Below are 20,253 nucleotides of genomic sequence, written 5' to 3' on the forward strand. Positions count from 1 at the left end.
TGTAAATCATTATCTTTCTATGTGTTTATACAGCTATTTATTGGTTTTGTTTATTCCATTCTTCTTGTGTTGTAGCCTCATGGTTTGGAACGTGTTGTTTTTTCCTGTGGTACTGTCTCCTGCCACAGGGTGTCTGCTGTATACTAGACGAGTGTGTGATCTTCTGTCCTAGGACATTCCTGGTCCATCCACCAGATGGTGGTGTTGGATGTCGGTCGGTTTTTGGGACAGGCGAATGGCAGCCTAGGGATGTGCAGTCCAAGATCGTATCCGGTGATGTCATTGGCCAGCGCTGGGCTGTGACGACATCCGGATAGAAGCCAGGCCTATATAATGGGAGTTATCTCCCATTGTTTGGCTGCATGTAGGCGCTGACAGCAGCGGTGTAATCTCTCTGGAGCTTGCTTTGAGGTAAGCTTTATGCGAGGTATGGATAATTGACAATTTGTGGCGATGTCCCTTTTGAATTTGTATATCTGACCCCTTACTTGTTGTCAACTTGTAGGGACTCTTTGCTTATGGTTCAGCTTTTGAATTTTAATCTACCATACCCGTTCTTGACCGGATTTCTGGTTAAAATTATGAAATATCTGTTTACATCTTAACCATCTTAACATTGAGTGGTTTTTCACCTCTGGTTTTATGCTTGCAATGGGAGTATCAGTTGTGTCTACTTAATTGAATGCACAGCTGTTAGAATAAATAATTTGTTGTTATATATTTTATATAGCCATCCCTCACCAGCTTCAAGCTCCTGAGTTCCATCTTCTGAGATTCCCGCTCCCCCAGGCCTCATCGCCATTTATCTTATCTCACGATAGACATCTAATTGGTATGTATTATCCGAGATGTACACTATTACTATTTATATCCTAGTTTAGTTTTTTCCTAGTTTAGCTTGGCTTACTTTGCATGGTGACTATGCGATCTGTAGGCACAGTGTATCATCAATACTTTCTGCTGTATTGGTTATACACCTTTTTCATTTTATGTTTGACAGTACTCTATTCTCTGTACCGTGACCTGGCTTCCAAACTCACCCAGGAAATTGCCCCTAGTGGCCCAAGATGTCCTATTGGTGTGGGTCAGTCCTGCGTTGGTAAGCGCCATATGTCCACTCTATTTGTGGATACATTTATGGGATTGAATTGTATGTTATATGTTATATAATTACTGTAGATTGCTTGATTTTGGATTGGCTCACCTCTGTGGCAGACTGAGTTGGGTTCCATGTTTGTCCACTTGGAGGGTGCAATCATTCTGCAGCTCCTACGGGGGTGCGCTACAGTACATAAAACATTTAGAATTTGTCTCCCTCTTAGTCTAAGGCAGGGGTCTCAAACTGGCGGCCCTCCAGCTGTTGCGAAACTACAAGTCCCATCATGCCTCTGCCTGTAGGAGTCATGCTTGTAACTGTCAGCCTTGCAATGCCTCATGGGACTTGTAGTTTTGCAACAACTGGAGAGCCACCAGTTTGAGGCCTCTGGTCTAGGGCCTTGTTCACACCATACTGTATGTGCATAAAAACTGATGGAAAAAGCGTGCAGATTTGATCTGCATAGAGTATTTTGGTCTTGTTCACACCATGTGCAGAGGTGTGAGTTTTTTTATTTTCTTTTTATATGGAAGTCTCTGCACAAAGAAAACGATTGCTCTCTATGCATCCTATTCACACCATGACAGTGCTGTCACATGATTTTTTTTCTGCACAGCAATATGTAACATACTAAATTCTCTGTAAGGGCACAAAAACGTTGTTCGCTATGTGCCTTGTTCAAATCCAACAATGTTGATGTCACGTGAGGTTTTTTTCTGTGCTGAAGAAATCCGCACGTGATACTAGTGTTGTGAGGTGAACAGGGAACAATTGTTTTCTTTGTGTCCTTGCAGAAACAGGTGCAGAAAAATTCAAGTCTCTGCACACGGTGTGCACAAGACCTAAGATGTCAGTTGCACCCATGGGATAGCAGGTGGGAAATATTGTCTAACACTTAATAAGTAAATAAAAACCAGCAGACAAGCTTTGGATAAAAAAGGCCGCAGTTGTTTATTATTGGTTTCAAACGTTTCTTATAAATAAATTAACTCATACTTTCAAATATCATAAATAAGCTTTAAGCTAACCTAGCCACTACGGCTCAGGCTCCAAAACACAAATCCCAACTTTTAATGAATTAAAAACTTTATTCAACAAGAAACATATCAATACTCGTCCCCCTTTGTTTAAATTTTATATATATATATATATATATTTACAAAGGTGACCCTACCACATAACAACAGCCACGACAAGACACTTGATAAAGGAGCGCGCATGTGCCGTACAGACCCTGCGCATGCTCAGAAACGCGTTGTGTTTTTTCTCCTCATTGACAACATTGCCAGCGGCTTCCTGGGCTGCTGCTCCGTCCTCCCGCAGAGACAGGCTGTGTACTGTCCTGGCCTCCCCGCCAGACTGCGTTGTGTTTGGAGGCATCCCCGGGGAATCACTGACTGTTCCCTTCCCCCTCTTCCATCAGGAATCACATCTGTCTGTTCTATATACCGCTCCTAAATGTAAGTTGATACTTTGTTTTTATATTGGTAAATAAATGATTTTACTTAGTGGCGCTCCTCTCTCTCTTTTTTACCTGGATGGATCTGAGTTTGACTTCTCTCAACAAGAAGAGCTGCCTTTCGTGAATCTGGCCACACAAATTCCCACAAGAAAAGAAAAGTTTTATTCCGGTGTTTTGTTTTACCTATGACTTATCCTCCAGGGATCCTCTCCTGCTTTATAGACTGTTTCCTGGCTCTTGTCCAAGACTTCCAACACTGTCCTGATTACACCGTGATTGATCCAGCTTTTAGACTTTATAATTTTATTAAATTTTATGGTCATTTGCCTTATAGCCTCTGAGCGCCAGTTTATTTGTTTTAGTAGATGAATGAATGTCCAACAATCCAAACAATGCAGATTTTACCTGAAATAAATCAAAAATTTTTGTTAGGACGAATATATAACAAATATCTATCCGATTTCCATCTACCAAGCTTTTTTATTGAGTTATCATCTAGTCCTAATCTTGCAGCTTCAGTAGCAGCTCCAATCCTAAACGAATGAGACGTGAGCTGATCCTGATCTAAATTCAAAACTTTTAAACATTTCTTTAAAACATATATGAACTGATATTTAGTAAGGGGTAAACCCGATTCATGTATGAAAAATTTCTTACCCCCTGCCGGCCTAACTAAAGTATATTGATTAACTAAGAAAACTGGACAAATGTGCCAACTCACGCAATTCTCTAACTGTATCCAAGAACCCCTGCCCAATTGGTCTGTTTTTGATTTATTGATTAATATCCTAATCGAATTTTTAAAAATAAGAATATCTGAAGTTTGTATAGAGACCAGCTCAGACACTCTAAGCGCGGCAAAAAATATGATTGAAAAAACAGCTTGAAATAACTTGAATTCAAATCCCGAAAAACAAACTTTTCCCGTAACTGAGCAAAGTTCGCCCAAGACTTTCGGGGTAATCGGTTTGCGTGAATCACTCCTAAAATTATCTCTCTTATAACCTTTTAACGCCTGCTTAACCAAAAAATATTGCATGCATGACGGCATATTATTAATTTTCAAGAAAAAAGAAATACCACCCTCATTTCTACTTGGCACCCTCTGGCACATATCTTCAGGAATCATAACTTCCCCCCTGGCTTAGATATTCGAGCCTTCAAATGGTGGCTAGACAAGGGCCTCTATAGAATTGGTCAATTCTTCAATTCTAATGGTCCCCTCACTTTAGCATACTGTATTTCTAAACTTGAAATGCCCTTAGCCGAAAAATGTAGCTTCTTTCAACTTTCACATTTCTTGAATCGGTTATGGAAGAGTAGTGAGAACCATCTTTCAGTAACGCCTTATGAACAATGGTGCGCTTCGGCCTCAGACATCAGAGGAGGTATCTCTCTCATCTATTCATCCCTAGCGGAACCCACGGAGAAAGCAGCATACATGACGAGCTGGGAGCGGGATCTTGACTGCAGCTGGGACCTGGATACGTGGCACATTAACTTTGCCCGCTCCTTCAAAGGTATGGTTAACACTTCAATAATTGAAGCAGGGCTGAAAATTCTTACATGCTGGTACCTGGTACCTTCACGACTGGCCAAATTCTACCCGCAAACGTCACCTCTTTGCTTCAGAGGTTGCAGTCATGTGGGCACTCTTTTACACATACTATGGGAATGCCCTAAAATCAGAATGTATTGGAACAAGATCTTCTCCCTTATCCGCAGAACATGTGGTTGTACACTGAAACAAGATCCAACTATTGCTTTGCTTAATGGCCCCATAACTAAAATTTCCAAACATACCCAGAAGCTGATCCAGTTTATTCTAGTGGGGGCCAAAATGACCATCACCCGGTCCTGGAAATCACCGAAAGTGTCCGTTCGGTTAGCCAAACAAAAAATTACTTGGATTATGCTGCAAGAAAAAATATCCAATACTATTCTAGATACCCTAGACAAATTCAAGATTATTTGGGAACCTTGGGCAACCCTCGTAGTGCACCCACTGTATGTGTGATCGATAGCTCATAAGAATGGTTCCTCGTTGGAGGGCTCTCGATCTCCCTCTTCTGGTGGTCTCCTGTGCACTTCATTCCCCTCACTCCTTACGATTAGCTACTCCTTTCGCCCCCCCTTATCCCTTCTGTCCCTCTTATCTTCTTTCTTTTCCCTTCTCACTCTTCAGCTTTTTCCTTTTTTAATACTGTTTCCTCAGGCTCTCGGTATTCTCTACTAATTAGGTTATTAGCCTCAAGGAGGCTCTTGGGGCAGACTCTCAAACGTTGTTTCCTCCTATTTTCTAAGCATAATATGTTTCAGTCCGGACCAACCAGCCAAGGTTCATTCTGCCCTGAGAGTTCGACTCACCAGTTAGCTTCTTTGTTTAAGTAATGATTGTATAAATACGGTATTAACATGGTATTCAATTGTCATATAAATACAAACCCCCTTTTAGTTTTCTCTTTTTTATTATTTTTCCTGTTTTTAAGGTTATGTATCTATACCCTAGACATTTTACCACATTTAGTAGAGAGGTGGGCTCGGGGATTCCCGGTTCATCAGAGCAGTTAGTTCCCAGAAGGGGCTCTGGTGCCGAGAATCCCAGCGCCCATAGCAACGTATTTCCTTATGTTACAAGATTAAAGCAATTGAAAATTTGATGTTGACATTCTAGACAACCGCTGTACTACTTTTATACTATGTATACGATGAGCGTTTTGCTCTTTTTTCTTTCTCCTGCTTGATGTATTTTCTCAATAATTCAATAAACTTTATTTTCAAAATAAAAAAAAAAAAAAAAAAGAAAAAAAAGAAAAAAGAAATACCAGATAAGGTGTTTTGCACATAAGACCAAGAGTAACGTTGAGCAAAAAGGAAACTAAGAAATTGTAAAATTAAACTTTCAGAAACTGAACCCAAAGGTTCATGAATCAAATTTAAAAATTTTAAATAAAGAAACCAGGCCGATTGATACCCAGCCCAAGTCGAAGGTGCTACTGAATTAATGATGTACTCAGATATGAGCCTCAAACCAGGTCCCATAAATTGGGTGGACATGACAGTCCCACTCGGTCCGCCTCCGGGAATAACTGGAAGAAACGATCCATCTGTAGGTGAGATAATGCATCTGCCAAATCATTGTCCTTTACTGGTACGTGAACAGCTTTCATCCAAATGTTAAGGCTTAAACATTTAAAAATCACATGCCTTAAAAGAATGATAACTGGAGGAGATTTTGATGTTAAGCAGTTGATGACATACATAACTCCCTTATTATCTGTTCTTATCAAAATCCTCTTATTTCTGAAAAAAGATCCCCAAATTTCAATGGCTACAATAATGGGAAATAATTCCAATAGAGCTATGTTTTTTAAATATCCTTTTACTTGCCAAGTTGGATTCCAATGTCACCAATGGTTCCGCCAAATAGCAGCAAAACCAACTGATCCTGCGGCATCTGTAAATAACAAGAAATTTTTATCTAAAATGAATTCCTCCTGCCACATAGCTCTACCATTGAAGTGATAAAGGAACTGCAGCCAAACTATTAGGTCTTCTTTTATATCATGAGATAACCGGATATGGGAAAATGGAGATTTCAAACCAGAGATTGAAATATAAAGTCTTCTGGAAAAAATTTTACCCACTGGCATAATTCTGGTAGCAAATGCTAACAGACCTAAAAGAGACTGCATCTCCCTTAAACATACTTTCTTTTTTCTAATTAAACCTAACAGTAACGTTCTAAGCTTTTCAACTTTAGAGTCAGGAAGTCTAAATTCCATTAAATTTGTATCAATAACTATACCTAAAAACTCCAAACAGGTTAAAGGCCAAATCGTTTTGTCTTTTGCCAAAGGGATACCAAAATGACTACATATTTGAAAAAAGTTATTTAATAAATTGCAACAATCAGGAGAACTAGGGGGGCCTAAAAATAAAAAATCGTCTCAATAATGAATCAAAAACTCTGAACTAGATATAAACGAAACTACCCACTCTATAAAAGAAGAAAAAGATTTGAAATAAAAACAAGACAGAGAGCAACCCATTGGCAGACATTTATCAAAGTAAAATTTACCATTAAAGAAAAAACCTAGGGAATTGAAACATAAAGGGTTAATCGGGAGAAGGCGAAAAGCTGATTTAACATCCGCTTTTGCCATCATAGCCCCCTTTCCCATACATCTAAGCTTCTTAAAGGCATCCTCAAAAGAAGCATAAGAAACTGATGATAAACTATCATCAATTTGATCATTGAGGGAATTACCTTTGGGGAATGATAGATGGTGAATTAATCTAAATGAATTCTTTTCTTTTTTTGGAACAATGCCTAATGGAGAGATTCTAAAATCTTTAAAAGGAGGGGAACTAAAAGGACCTTCTACTCTACCTTCTCAAATTTCCGTATTAATTTTTGACAATACTATGTTGGGAAATTCATCTACTGATTTTAAATTATTAACTAGGCTGCAACCATGACCCGAAAATACAGGTGATAAAAACCCATCCCTAAAGCCTTCAATGAGAAGTTGGGCCTTCAACTGATCTGGATACATTTTGAGCCATGGGAGCATATTTGGAAGCATCACTGGTGTTGACGCTTTTTGGAAAACTCCCTGACTGTTGATTTGCTGCTGACATTTTTTTAAAACATTTGGATACTGAATGGGTACCGGCGCAGAAAGCACACTCATGTCTGTATTTGCATGAATTTGGCCATCTACACTGGCTGTCATTAAAGTTGAAACATATTCCTTTTTTAAAACAGGAATTGCTTGACAAATATGAGTATTTGTGATCTGCTTAGGATATGAAGATCTTTGGGGCAGAAAAAGATTCAGCCAAAGGCCTACATCCTTAACTCCCCATTTTAAATTGGGGTGAACAGATAATTTTTGATGAAATGCTTCATCGTAATTATACCATGAATTTCCACCAAAATTTCTGAAAGCTTCGATAATGATATCCAGGTGTTGGAATAAACCAGTACTTTTTTCGAGAGATTTTTCACATAAAACTCCCGAAGAAATACAAAAGGCCTGTAACCAATTATTAAAAGATTTTTGTACAGGTCTACGTCTATCATCGTCCTCTCTTTTATCCGTTTTTCCAATAAAGTCTTTTGCGGATGGAAGTAAAGACAAAATGTCAATAAATTCCCCCCGCCAAATTTTTTCTTTAGTTAGATTTGACAAATGATAACCCAAAGGAGTAACCTCGCATGACATAGACTCTTTTAAACAAGTTTCAGGCAAATTCTGTGATTTAGCAGACTGATACGAGGAAAAACCTATATCTGTATTAATTATAGGATTTTGATCGCCATTAGCAGATGTACCACTAGATGGCTACCAAACACCCACAGCTGACAGATCATTATTTACTATAGCACCAGCTCTTTCAGTCTGTGTTATTTTTAACATTATGCAATTCCTTTGCTAAATTAGATAACATTTCAGCTATATTGGATAACAAAAGGTTAGGTGATGGCTCACTCATACCTTGCTGATAAGGAATAACATCCGTCGAATCATTCGCCGGAGATACTAAAGCAGGCCTATGTGAAGGCCCTGCTTCGCTTGCTGCTACCGCTGTCTGTTGCCATGGCGATGGCTGTGCTTGCTGTGTAGAAGCCTGATCCCTCGATTCGATGCCGCTGATTGTCCCGCCTTCGGATCCGCCTCTTGACACGCCCACCGGATTGCCTCTCGACGCTTCATCTGTTCGCTGGGCTTGCCTGTGTCTGTTATTCGACACTCCCCTAACTCCGCCCGACGCTCCTCTGCCACGATCCTGAGAAGGACCAGCTCTTTGTGCAGCAGCGGAGCGCGGCGGAGAGGGGGAGTATCCACGGTGAGGGATGCGCCGTCTCTTCGCGGACTCACTCACGGGGGTGGTGCCTCCTCTTCGGCGCCGCCCTGGATCTTCCTCTTCGTTCTCTTGCCGAACTTCTCCCTGGTGCTGTGCGGGCTCCCGGACTCCTTCTTCTAGTCGCTCTTCCGCAGCTGACACAAACTCGGCTCCAGCGCTGAATGTTGCGGCTCCCACCGGAGCCTCTTGACTCGAAGAGCGAGGTAGGTCTAAGCACTGGCGAATCCAGGCTTCTCCGCCGTCCTCGCCAGCTCGCTTGATTAGCCGCCGCAGGAGACTCATCTTCCGGGCTCAGAAGACGCTGTTTGTTCAGGGAGATAACCCCCAGGGATGACACCACAGCTCCTCTTCTGAGGCGAATGAGCCCGCTGGCTACGGAACCCCTTTTTATAACCCTAACTAGCCTAACTCCATCCAGTTCAAACCAGATTTTCCCGGGCTTTTACCTATGACTCATTAGAGGTCACCTGTACCCCTCTCTGAGCCATGTGAGCCACCTGTGTTTCCCCTGAGAGTAGCAGGCTCCCAGGGGAAACTTGAAACTGCCTTTCTCGCCGCTCTCCCATGAGGAAAAGGGGTGGCAAGAAACTGCCTTCCCCCTTTTCCTATCATACTTAAAGTATTCCCCAACTGTCCCTGATTTTGAGGGACTTTCTCTGATTTGGAACAAAGTCCCCCTGTCCCTCTTTCCTCCTCATTTGTCCCTTATTTTGGTCTGAGCTATATAGTTGTATAAAAAATGCACTATTTATTTGGGAGGTATGCCTTAGCAAAACACACAATTAATAAATCATTGCTGGCAACTAAACAAACAGGTAATATACTGTAAAATTATGAAGTACAGCATAGTCTTCGTATTACAGAAAAAAAGGTTTAGGCTGGATGTGTTCTTATTAGTTGTAATAATTAGAATGCAACCAGTTAGAATTATATTGCATACACAGCAGTTCATCAATAATTATCCCTCATTTATTTTTTTTAATACACATAACAAAACGGTAAAGAAAAATTTTCGAGCTTTCTCATGTGTTTGTAAAGAATTTGCTAATAAAATATTTTTTAAGAATTTCTAAAAAGGTTGCATTTATAGGGACAGAGCTTTTTCTTAACAGGCAACGGCAAGTGATTTCCTTATGAAGAGAGCTAAAGCAATCCCAGAGCTTTTTATTAAGAAGTCCTAATGAGATACTTCCATGTTTGAGGGAACTGGAGTTGGTAGCACATTTAGGATTAATAATACTGTCTATACTGGAAGAATTATCATATCACTCTATTAGGGGTGATACATTTAGGGCACCTGGTCTGTTGTGAACAATTTAATCAGATCTAAAGGATGCTTGATATAAAGCTCCATAAGAATATTGGAATCTGCAAAACTTGTTGGGAGCTTGACCATAATGGTCTATAGAAGCTTGATTTTATATGATTAATGTGAATTGAAACAAAAAACATGCTTTCAAAATGTATAACAGATTTAAATAGGTACTATTTACTATAGATTTTCTAATACTAAATTTAAAAAATTAAATTTGCGCACCCCCTAACAGATATAACTAAACTTAAAATATTCAAAGAATAACAGCCAGCTCACACTACCAGTGATAATACTAAAGTGAAAAACAAAACAGTGCAGCACTACCAATACAAATAAATATATGATATAAAATTGTAAACACATAAAAAGTGCAAACACTTTGTGATAGACAAATGTACATAAAGTGCAATAAATATAAGATGTGAAAGTCCAAAAGAATGGAGTGGTAACTAATACACCAAATAGTGTATGTACACACACACACTGGTAAATAGTCCCAATCTAAGGTGCAAGCAGTGATGACTCACTTCTCTTGCGGTGATCCCACTCTCATAAAGTGCAATCTTCGTCTGTGGTAATCCAACCTGCTCATCTATAAGCCTGGTTTCTGAATATCAGTTGCTATTGGTCGGTTCAACAGAAGCTAGCAGACATTCGGCCTGTGTGTACTTCAGCCTATCCGACAGAAGCCGGCTGAACGGGAGGCAGTCCCCCTGTCAGAACACAGTAACTCAGTGAGGAGCTCGGCTGCTCCTGAGCTCCTGTTTTCTTTTGTTTAGCCCGTGTGTATCAGGTTACAGTATTGACCTCGTTGCTGTAATGAGATCACAAATGCATATATTTCCCCCATGAGATAATGGTGTTGATTTGGACTCATTTACACATTTCATGATAGCAGACACCTCATATATGACTCTTATCAACTAATTTGATACAGACAAAAGACAAAACCTTTCATAATGCTCACTCATGATTTTATTTTTAAAAACCAAGATCAAAAATATTCACATAAGGAAAATGTTCAGTGCATCTAAAGACTGCCCCAACACAGCCACATATGTAAGAATGACTGGCTCACCGCTCACTGGGCTCAATCTACAGTCTGCCTCAATACAGTTTACCAGCTAACCACTCCTAGATTCAATGTTAGCTTGATGACATCATTGGTGAAGTTGAAAAGATAGTAAAACACTGGGGAGGGAACAAGTATATTATGCAACTGAGCTGAAAGGAATCCAGTTGGACTTTTGAGACTAAAAGCATTGTAAATATGTTCAGGTGTGTATATTTCTGGTAGAGCTATGTATTTCTTTAGCATCTATGGTTCCTGTATTCCTGTGTGTGATTAAGTAAAGAAGTCCTGTGAATGCCTGTCCGTGTCTATACTTCAAATTCATTTTAAATACATAAAACTGGCGACTAGGATGGGATTTCAGTGAATGGACATTGCAGAAACACATGAAATCAGCTTGAGTGAAGAATGGAAACTTGTGTTTTAGAGACACATCTACAACTATCTCCAGCATGGCTTCTTTGGGAAACATGGAGGAATTTGATGTGGCTAATCCATCCTCATGGGACTCTTATGCTGACAGGTTATAGTTTTTCCTAGAAGCTAATAAGGTGGCCAAAAAGAGCTGTGTTACTGAGTGTTATTGGATCTAAGACTTTTGATATGGTCCGCTCACTGATATCTCCTGCTAAACCAAAGCACTGCCTATATGAGGAAATACTGGCCTTGTTAAAAAATCATTTTTCACTCACTGCATCTGAAACAGTGAGGCGTTTCCATTTCAACAGATGAAACCAACAGCCGGATGAGAGCATTGCATCATATTTTGCAGAACTGCGCAAGCTATCTGAAAATTGCAATTTTGGTGCCAGTTTAGAATCCTTACTAAGGGACAGGCTAGTGTGAGGAGTACAAGATGAAGCACTGCAGAGGGGACTTCAAGCCAAAGAGAACTTAACTGTTATTACTGCACAAGAGGAAGCGCTTGCATATGAGGTTGCATACCTTCATTCAAAAGAAATTCAATCTTCCTCCAGCAAAGTTAATTCACTGGATATAAATCAAGTGGCAAAAGTAAATGTTAAATCAAAGGACTTTACACCACATACACTGATGTTGCAGTTCCATTTAAAGGGAAGTGTTACAACTGCAGCAGGAAACACAGGAGTAATACATCTCGTTTTAGAAATGCAGTTTGTTACATGTGCAAACGTAGAGGTCACATACAAACAGTCTGTCAGACTAAAGATCAGTCTACAAATGTGGATACAATACCAACAGCAGCACACTCCATTAATGTGCCAATTGTTGTTCCAAATGATGAAACCTTTACAGGTGTTAATACAAATGACTATGTGTATAAAGTGGAAAACTCTTCATCAGGACTGAAGATTTACACCGAGATTGTGTTACAAGATGTTCCATGCAAAATGGAAGAAGATTCAGGGTGTGCATGTTCCTTGATTTCAGAAGAAACGTTTACCACATTATGGCCTCACAATGCTCCTTCAATAGCACCCTGTGATATCCAGTTGGTAGACTACAACAAACAAGTTGTGGAAGTTGAGGGTGCTTGCTTTGTCCCAGTGAAATATGGAAATTTCAGAGGATGCTTTCGCTTAATAATTACTAAGGGACAAAGAGCAAGTTTGCTGGGTAGAGAGTGGTTTGAACCCCTTGGAATTTTTATTATCGGGAGTTCATAATGTATCTCCAGTTACTCTACAGCAGGGGTAGGCAACTGCCGGCACACAAAGCCTCTTTTTCTGGCACTCGACTCCCTCCACATCAGCAGAGCAGTGCAGGGAAGTGTCAGTGAGACAATAATGCATTCCAATTACAGAATTTCCCACACTGCACCTGCAGTGAGGGGGAGGCGCTATGCCCCCACACATTGTAAAAGATGGGAAACATTGTTTGGTTCTCTAACTTTGCTGTAGCTGCGATCGTCAGCTTTTGTGATGGGGAAGAGACTGGGTGCAGTTCTGCTGGGGGGGGGCGATCTCTGTTTCCAGGAGGAGGATGACTGTCATTGGCCACTGCTAAAGCCAATCACAGTCATGCTAGCCCTGTCCACCATCTGGAGGAAGATGACTCGCTTGGTTGCCACTACCAAACTCAGAAAAAAAGGATTTCACAGTGATTGAGAAAACCACAATCGGGTGACAGTTTGTGGAATTATTGTTGCGCTTCTGGGAACTTTGTTGAAATTATTCCTGAACCTTTGAGACACTTATTACTGAGCCCCTGCACTCTGTGTCCCTTTAAGCCGCAGCCAGTATTCAGCGCAATGAAAATCACACCCAACCACTTTTTCTCAGCTGCAGGGGCCTAACTTATGATCCTGCACACAGTCACACTGCTTTCAGAAAATGCGAGAGGTGGATCAGCAGGATGAGTGTGCCAGGACAGGTAGATGTGTCTTATGTTGGGCCAGTTGAGCAGGGGGGTTCAGTGTTGGGCCAGATGAACAGGGGGTTTAGTGTTGGGGCAGATGAGAAGGAAGTTCTGTGGTGGGACAGGAAAGCAGGGGGTAGAGCAGTGGGGCAGATGTGAAAGGAGGTGTATTGGTGGGACAGATGAGCAGGGGGTTACAGTGGTGGGACAGGAGAGCAGGGGGAACAGAGGTGGGGCAGAAGAGGAGGGGGAACAGAAGTGGGGCAGAAGAGCAGGGGGAACAGAGGTGGGGCAGATGAGAAAGCGAGTTACAGTGGTGGGGCAGATGAGCATGGGGATACTGCGGTGGAGCAAATGTGCAGGGAGGTACAGTGGTGGGGCAGATGAGAAAAGGGGGTACATTGATGGGGCAGATGAGCAGGGGGGTTACAGTGGTGGGGTAGATGTGCAGGAGGTACAGTGGTGGGAGGGATGAGAAGGGGGTTCAGTGGTAGGAAAGAAAAGCAGGGGGTACAATGATTGGGCAGATGAGCAGGGGGTTGCAGTGGTGGGACAGATGAGCAGGGGGGTTCACTGTTGGGCCAGATGAGAAGAGGGTTACAGTGGTGGGAAAGATGAGTAGGGGGTTCAGTGTTGGGGCAGAGGAGAATGGGGGTACATTGGTGGGACAGATGAGCAGGGTGTTACAGCTGTGGGGCAGAGGAGCAGGGGGGTACAGAGGTGTGGCAGATGTGCAGAGGGTTGCAGAGGAGAAAGGTACATTGGTGGAACACATGAGCAGTGGGTTACTGTGGTGGGGCAGAAGAGCAGGGTGTACAGTGGTGGGACAGATGTGCAGGAGGTACAGTGGTGGGGCAGATGAGAAAGGGGGTTACAGTGGTGGGGCAGATGAGCAGATAAGTTTATTGTTAGGACAGATGAGAAGATGGTTCAGCGGTGAGACAGAAGAGCATGGGGGTACGGCGGTGAAGCAGATGTGCAGGAAGGTACAGTAGTGGGACAGATGAGAAAAGGGGTTACAGTGGTGGGACAGAAGAGCAGGGTGCTACATTGGTGGTAGAGAAGTGCAGGGGGTACAGTGGTGGGACAGAAGAGCAGGGTTGTACAGTGGTGGTGCAGATGTACAGGGGGTTACAGTGTTGGGACAGATGAGCACGGGGGTACAGAGGTGGGGCAGATGTGCAGGGGGTTACAGTGGTGGGGCAGATGTGCAGAGGGGTACAGACGTGGGGCAGATGAGCAGGGGGGTTACAGTGGTGGGGCAGATGAGCAGGGTGGTACAGTGGTGGGACAGAAGAGCAGGGTTGTACAGTGGTAGGGCAGATATACACGGGGTTACAGTGGTGGGGCAGATGAGCAGGGGAGTACAGAGGTTGGGCAGATGTGCAGGGGTTTACAGTAATGGGGCAGGTGGGCATGGGGGTACAGTGGTGGGGCAGATGAGCAGGGTAGCACAGTGGTGGGGCAGATGTGCAGGGGGTTACAGTAGTGGGGCAGATGAGCAGGGGGGTACAGTGGTGAAACAGATCTGCAGGGGGGACAGTGATCTGAGGTGTGAAGGTGCATGAATTGGGGCTGATCTGAGGTGTGGAGGTGCAGGAATTGGGGCTGATCTGAGGTGTGAGAGTGCAGGATGTTAATTTCTCACTACTAAATTAGGTTACAGCATTTACTTTATAAAAAATCCTTTTCGTGATTGAGAATGTGAAGTTGACATTTTTTGGTTACAAAATCGGCACACTCAATTTATTTGAAAACATTTTTCGGCACACTGTGCTCAAAAGGTTGCCTAACCCTGCTCTACAGAATGTGATAGAGCACTTTAGTGCAGTTTTTGAAGTTTTTTCCTGTTTCTTTCAAATTAGACCCTACAGTAACCCCAATTCGTATGAAACCACGCAAAGTTGCATTAGCTCTCAGACCAAAAATTGCAAGGTATACTTGAACCTGTAACTAAGTGGTGTACCCCAATAGTTCCAGTATTGAAGCCAAATGGTGCCATTAGAATTTGTGCTGACTATTAATGTACAATCAACAAAGCACTGCAGGAACATCCCTATCAAATTCCATCCGTACATGAAATTTTTCTGACTACGTTAGCAAAAGAGAAGGTATTTGCCAAACTGGATATGGCACAAGCTTACCAACAATTATCTTTGGATGACGACGCTGCGGATGCACAAACAATAATAACACACAAAGGAGCTTTCCGAGCAAAACGTTTGTAGTTTGGCGTTTCCACTGCTCCCGGCATATTCCAGAAATGAATAGAGGACCTCTTATCTGGACCTACCAGGTGTAGTACCTTATTTTAATGATGTTTTATTGGAGCAGATTGCATTCAATCTTTGGCTTCACATCTACAAAGTGTTTTGAAATGTTTTCTTGATGTTGGTCTCAAACTTAAAAAAGAAAAGTGTGTTTTTGGGGTAACCAGCATGGATTTCCTTGGATACATCCAACTGATTCTAAGGTTGAAGCTATCCATAAAGCTCCAGTCCCAACAAACAAACAAGAGCTGCAATCTTTCCTAGGGTTACTTAATTTTTACCATTCTTTTCTGCCTGACAAAGCCACTGTTGCTGAACCCCTGCATCATTTACTAGATAAAGATGTTCCATGGAAGTGGACTGCTGTTCATTCTACAGCTTTTAATGCTGCAAAAAAAGCTGTTATCTTCTCACAGTGTACTTGTACACTATGATTTACAAAAAACACTCACTCTTACCTGCGATGCTTCTCCATATGGCGTTGGAGCTGTTTTGAGTCATGTTTTGGTAAGTGTGTTTGAGGCTCCTATTGCTTTCTATTGCTCCTATTGACCTTGTCTATGACAGAGAGGAATTTTGCTCAAAAAAAAGACAAGGAGGCTTTAGCTATTGTGTCCGGGGTAAAAAAGTTTCATGGCTATTTGTATGGGTGGAAGTTTACCATTGTAACAGTCCATAAGCCTTTGCTGGGTCTGGTCACCTGAAGTACTCCCACTCCATGTCAGAAACTATGTTGCTGGGCCTCGTTGGATACCGGCAAAGGTGCTTGTTGCTACAGGACCTTTGCCATACAAAGTACAAATTACTGATGATAAAATATTACGAAGGCATGTTGATCAGATCCGAGAAAGAAGTGGTGAAATTATACCTGCTGCTGGTTCTAGTGGTACTGGGACTCCAGTGATGCCAGATCATGGTAAACCATGTGTTGATACAGGTGCTATTCCTCTAGGAAATGTTGTTGCAGTTTCTCTCGGTCCCTCTGACACAGCACAAGAAGAAGAATCGCACCCAACTGAGGGTCCCAGGGAACTGTCTCAAACAGTGGTCAAACTGTCTTGAGCATTGTAAATATGTTCACTTGTGTATATTTCTGTTAGAGCTTTGTATTTCTTTAGCATCTATGGTTCCTGTATTCCTGTATGTGATTAAGTAAAGAAGTCCTGTGAATGCCTGTCCATGTCTATGCTTCAAATTCATTTTAAATACACAAAAAACTAGGGGTCTCAACATAGACTTTGATCTCAATTGTTTTATTAGTGATGCTTAGTTTGTATTTTATTTTACATTTATTTTTTAGGATTGACCTTTTGCATAGATATGTAGAATATGTATTTTACTACTGTTAAATTTTTTATATTTGTGTAATTGGTATTATACATAATATGTAAGTCTTTATAATTTTTTTGATTTTTTTGTTAGTAAGTTATGAATATTTAGCTGTACTGATGTTTGGTACATTTGTATCTTCTCTATTCAGCACATGCAGAGCATTTTCCTTATGTTAATGTTTTTAATCTTGGTTTTTAACAAAAAAAAATCATCAGTGAGCATCATGAAAGGGTTTTGTCTTTGTATGTACCACATGAGTTGATAGGACTCATATATAAGATGTCTGCCATTGGGAAAAGTGTCAAGGAGGTTAAATCAACATCATTATCCCATGGGAGAATATACATTTTTTTTTACCTCATTACAGCAATGAGGTCAATGCTGTGATGTGAGCAGTTTGGATTGCCATGTTTGAAGATGATATATGCAGATACCACCACACTACTACAAATAAAATAGTAACAAATGCAGTACCATATAAACCCAAAGAAGTGCTAATTTACTAAATATTATTGGGCATGCTGCTAAACACTGATGTGTGTTCCCACACCAAACTATAATACTAAAAAGCGTAGCACTGCCCACTATTTAATGATAAATTGTGAGTAGTGGTGAAAACCTTCTATGCAAAATGTGAATAATAGTGGAAACTTCCAATGTAAATACCACAGTGATAAGCATTACCACAGAATAAACTGAGTGTTATGATAAAACTCATTAAGTATTATGTGACATATACCTTTTGAATGAACATTAATCCATAAAGTAATACAAAATGAAAAATAATAAAATGTGATAAATGAAAAAAGCACTATTATAATAATTTATAAACATAAAGTGCATATGGTTAGTCGGGGTGGAAACCTCCTTATATTAATAATAGAGTCCAGTGCATGAAATATATATAAATGAAAGCCTGTGTCAATCAATCCACTTGATAGTATGTTGCTTGTAAAAACAATACGTATCCCAAAGCAACTGCACCACGTGATATCTACCATCAGCAGTATTATGCGCTCACCTTTATTTTGGACCAAAAACTAGGTCACTGCATGCTTTCCCCAACTGGTAGTTAAATCCACTTGTATGAGAAATCCACAGATGCACCAGTTCCTTCTGCTCCAATGAATTGGATCTTCTGACATTCGCAGCTCAAATAGAATCCAAGATGGGTCATCATCATGCTTTACTCAATTTTTATTAAAACCCAAATAATACACTCACATGGATCAGTGCACTTTAAGCCATGCACATGGACATATGACTTGTAGGTACACAGTGTGCTGCTCCCTTAAGAAGCATCAGAAAATTGGCATCACCTTCTAATCATGCATCTCAACCTCACTTCCGGTATGACGTGAGGATGTCATTGACTCTGCCTCAATGCGCTTCGTCACTCATCATGTGACTTCCTTGATCTCCTTGAACCAAGCCTTAATCTCTTCATTTACCACGCACATGATTCTGTGTATTTGTGCATTTTCTTGTTTGTATAACTAAGAAAATGTTAATAAAATAAATAAAAAATTACCCTTTAAAAAATGTATTTGAACAATATTTTTTGCTGCTTTTTTACTGTTCCTATATAAACTTTTTTGTCCATTTTGCTTCTTCTTTATAGACATGTTTAAACAAAATGCCTACATTTTGTTATTAATTTACATATGCTTTTTACAATAAATATAATTTTAGTTCTGTTATAAAGGGACAAATCACACGTAAATGCGCCTTCTAGCTCTATTTTACCAAGCTCCATTCACACTGGTTTACAAAGTCATAAAACTCACCCTTCTAGTCTGATTTTCCATGGAAAGAGGAAAAACCCTGGGGTCAACAGACAGTGGCTGTAATTTCTGCATTGGATCAGCTATTGTATATGTAGGCTTGCAAACAGGATCAGCTTCAGCTAGGGGGATGGGGGTGTACTTGGCACCTATCACTGGTAATATCTGCAAGAAGGGGCAAGTGCTTAGGAAGAGTTAATTACTGTACATTTCAAAAGGGGTGCTGCCACCATCTCAAAAGCAAGTAACTGTATGTTAAATAGATACAAGCCAACATTATAATATATTCCACAGACAGCAGCATATACAGTATGTTTCAGTTCATTGTATATAATTAGCCCACACTTCAATTAAACAGGACACTCTCAAGGAGCAGCATCAGTCTCCACTACCCTAAACCAAGTTCAATTCAGCATAATTCACTATTAACACAAGTTTGTTGAAAATCTGACCTTCATCCCTAACTAAAACTCCCTAACCACAGCATAATAACCTGCTCCAGTTGTATAATAATCTCCAACATGTGCAATTTGCCTTTAGTACAACTATTTATTACAACTGAGCATGAGGCTATTTGGTTTGCCCATAAGTGAGTCCCAGCAACTTATGAATTCATATGCCCCTAAAGGTGTCATTACCCGATACCAAATGATTAAAGGGTCTGTGTAAATGGGCACTGCTATTTCCCAGTAATTTTTTTGCTTTTTGCTGCAGAGCAAGCAGAGGTGATATTGCTAATGCTGCCTGGTCCACTGTTTATTTCTATTGTAAAGATTTACTAGGTGTGTGCATTACCTATATGCTGACTACTGACAACCATTTATTGTTCAATAAATTCTTGAGGCATTCCCTAAGAACCTGCTTTCTCAAGAGATTTACATTATATATTTCCAAACACATTACACTGGCATTTTTCTCAATGTGTCACTGTAGTACATTCTAATGTTTTCTCTTCAGAAAGAAGTCTCTTTTGAGGTGACAGCAAAGCACTTGTACAATGCTTTAATATGTCTTCTCTATCTCCACTTGTTGCATCTCAATCAAATAATCACTCCAAGACAATGGACAAATATTTTCTGCTTGATAAACCTGTGACTCAATACGATACACTTGGCATTCAAGCGTCATGCCGCGTACACACAATCGGATTTTCTGAAGGGAAATGTTGGATGTGAGCTTGTTGACGGTAAGTCCGACCGTGTGTATGCTCCATCGCACATTTGTTGTCGGACTTTTCGCCAACAAATGTTGGCTAGCAGGTTCTCAAATTTTCCGCCAAAATTTGTCGGACTTTACGATCGTGTGTACACAAGTCCGTCGCACAAAAGTCCACGCATGCTTGGAATCAAGTACGAGCCGTAAGCGCTCGGTCTTGTAAAACTAGCATTCGTAATGGAGATAATCACATTCGTGACACGGCAAATTATGAAATCTCTCAGTGCAGCGCATTCTCTTCTTCTTTATAATGGTATAATAATGAAGTAGCTTTGCTGCTGATAGTCACAGAGTTCTGACAAACATATTTTTTATTACATTATTTATAGTGATCTCCTGAATAATATTTTTTTTTTGTTTTTTTTCTAGCGATCTCCAGAATAATATATATATTTTTTCTAGTGATCTCCATAATATTTTATTTTTTTTGTGTTTTTTTTTTCTAGTGGTCTCCAGAATAATATTTTTTTGTGTTTTTTTTTTCTAGTGATCTCCA

This window comes from Aquarana catesbeiana, linkage group LG07 (assembly GCF_042186555.1).
Source record: "Aquarana catesbeiana isolate 2022-GZ linkage group LG07, ASM4218655v1, whole genome shotgun sequence".
Taxonomy (NCBI): domain Eukaryota; kingdom Metazoa; phylum Chordata; class Amphibia; order Anura; family Ranidae; genus Aquarana; species Aquarana catesbeiana.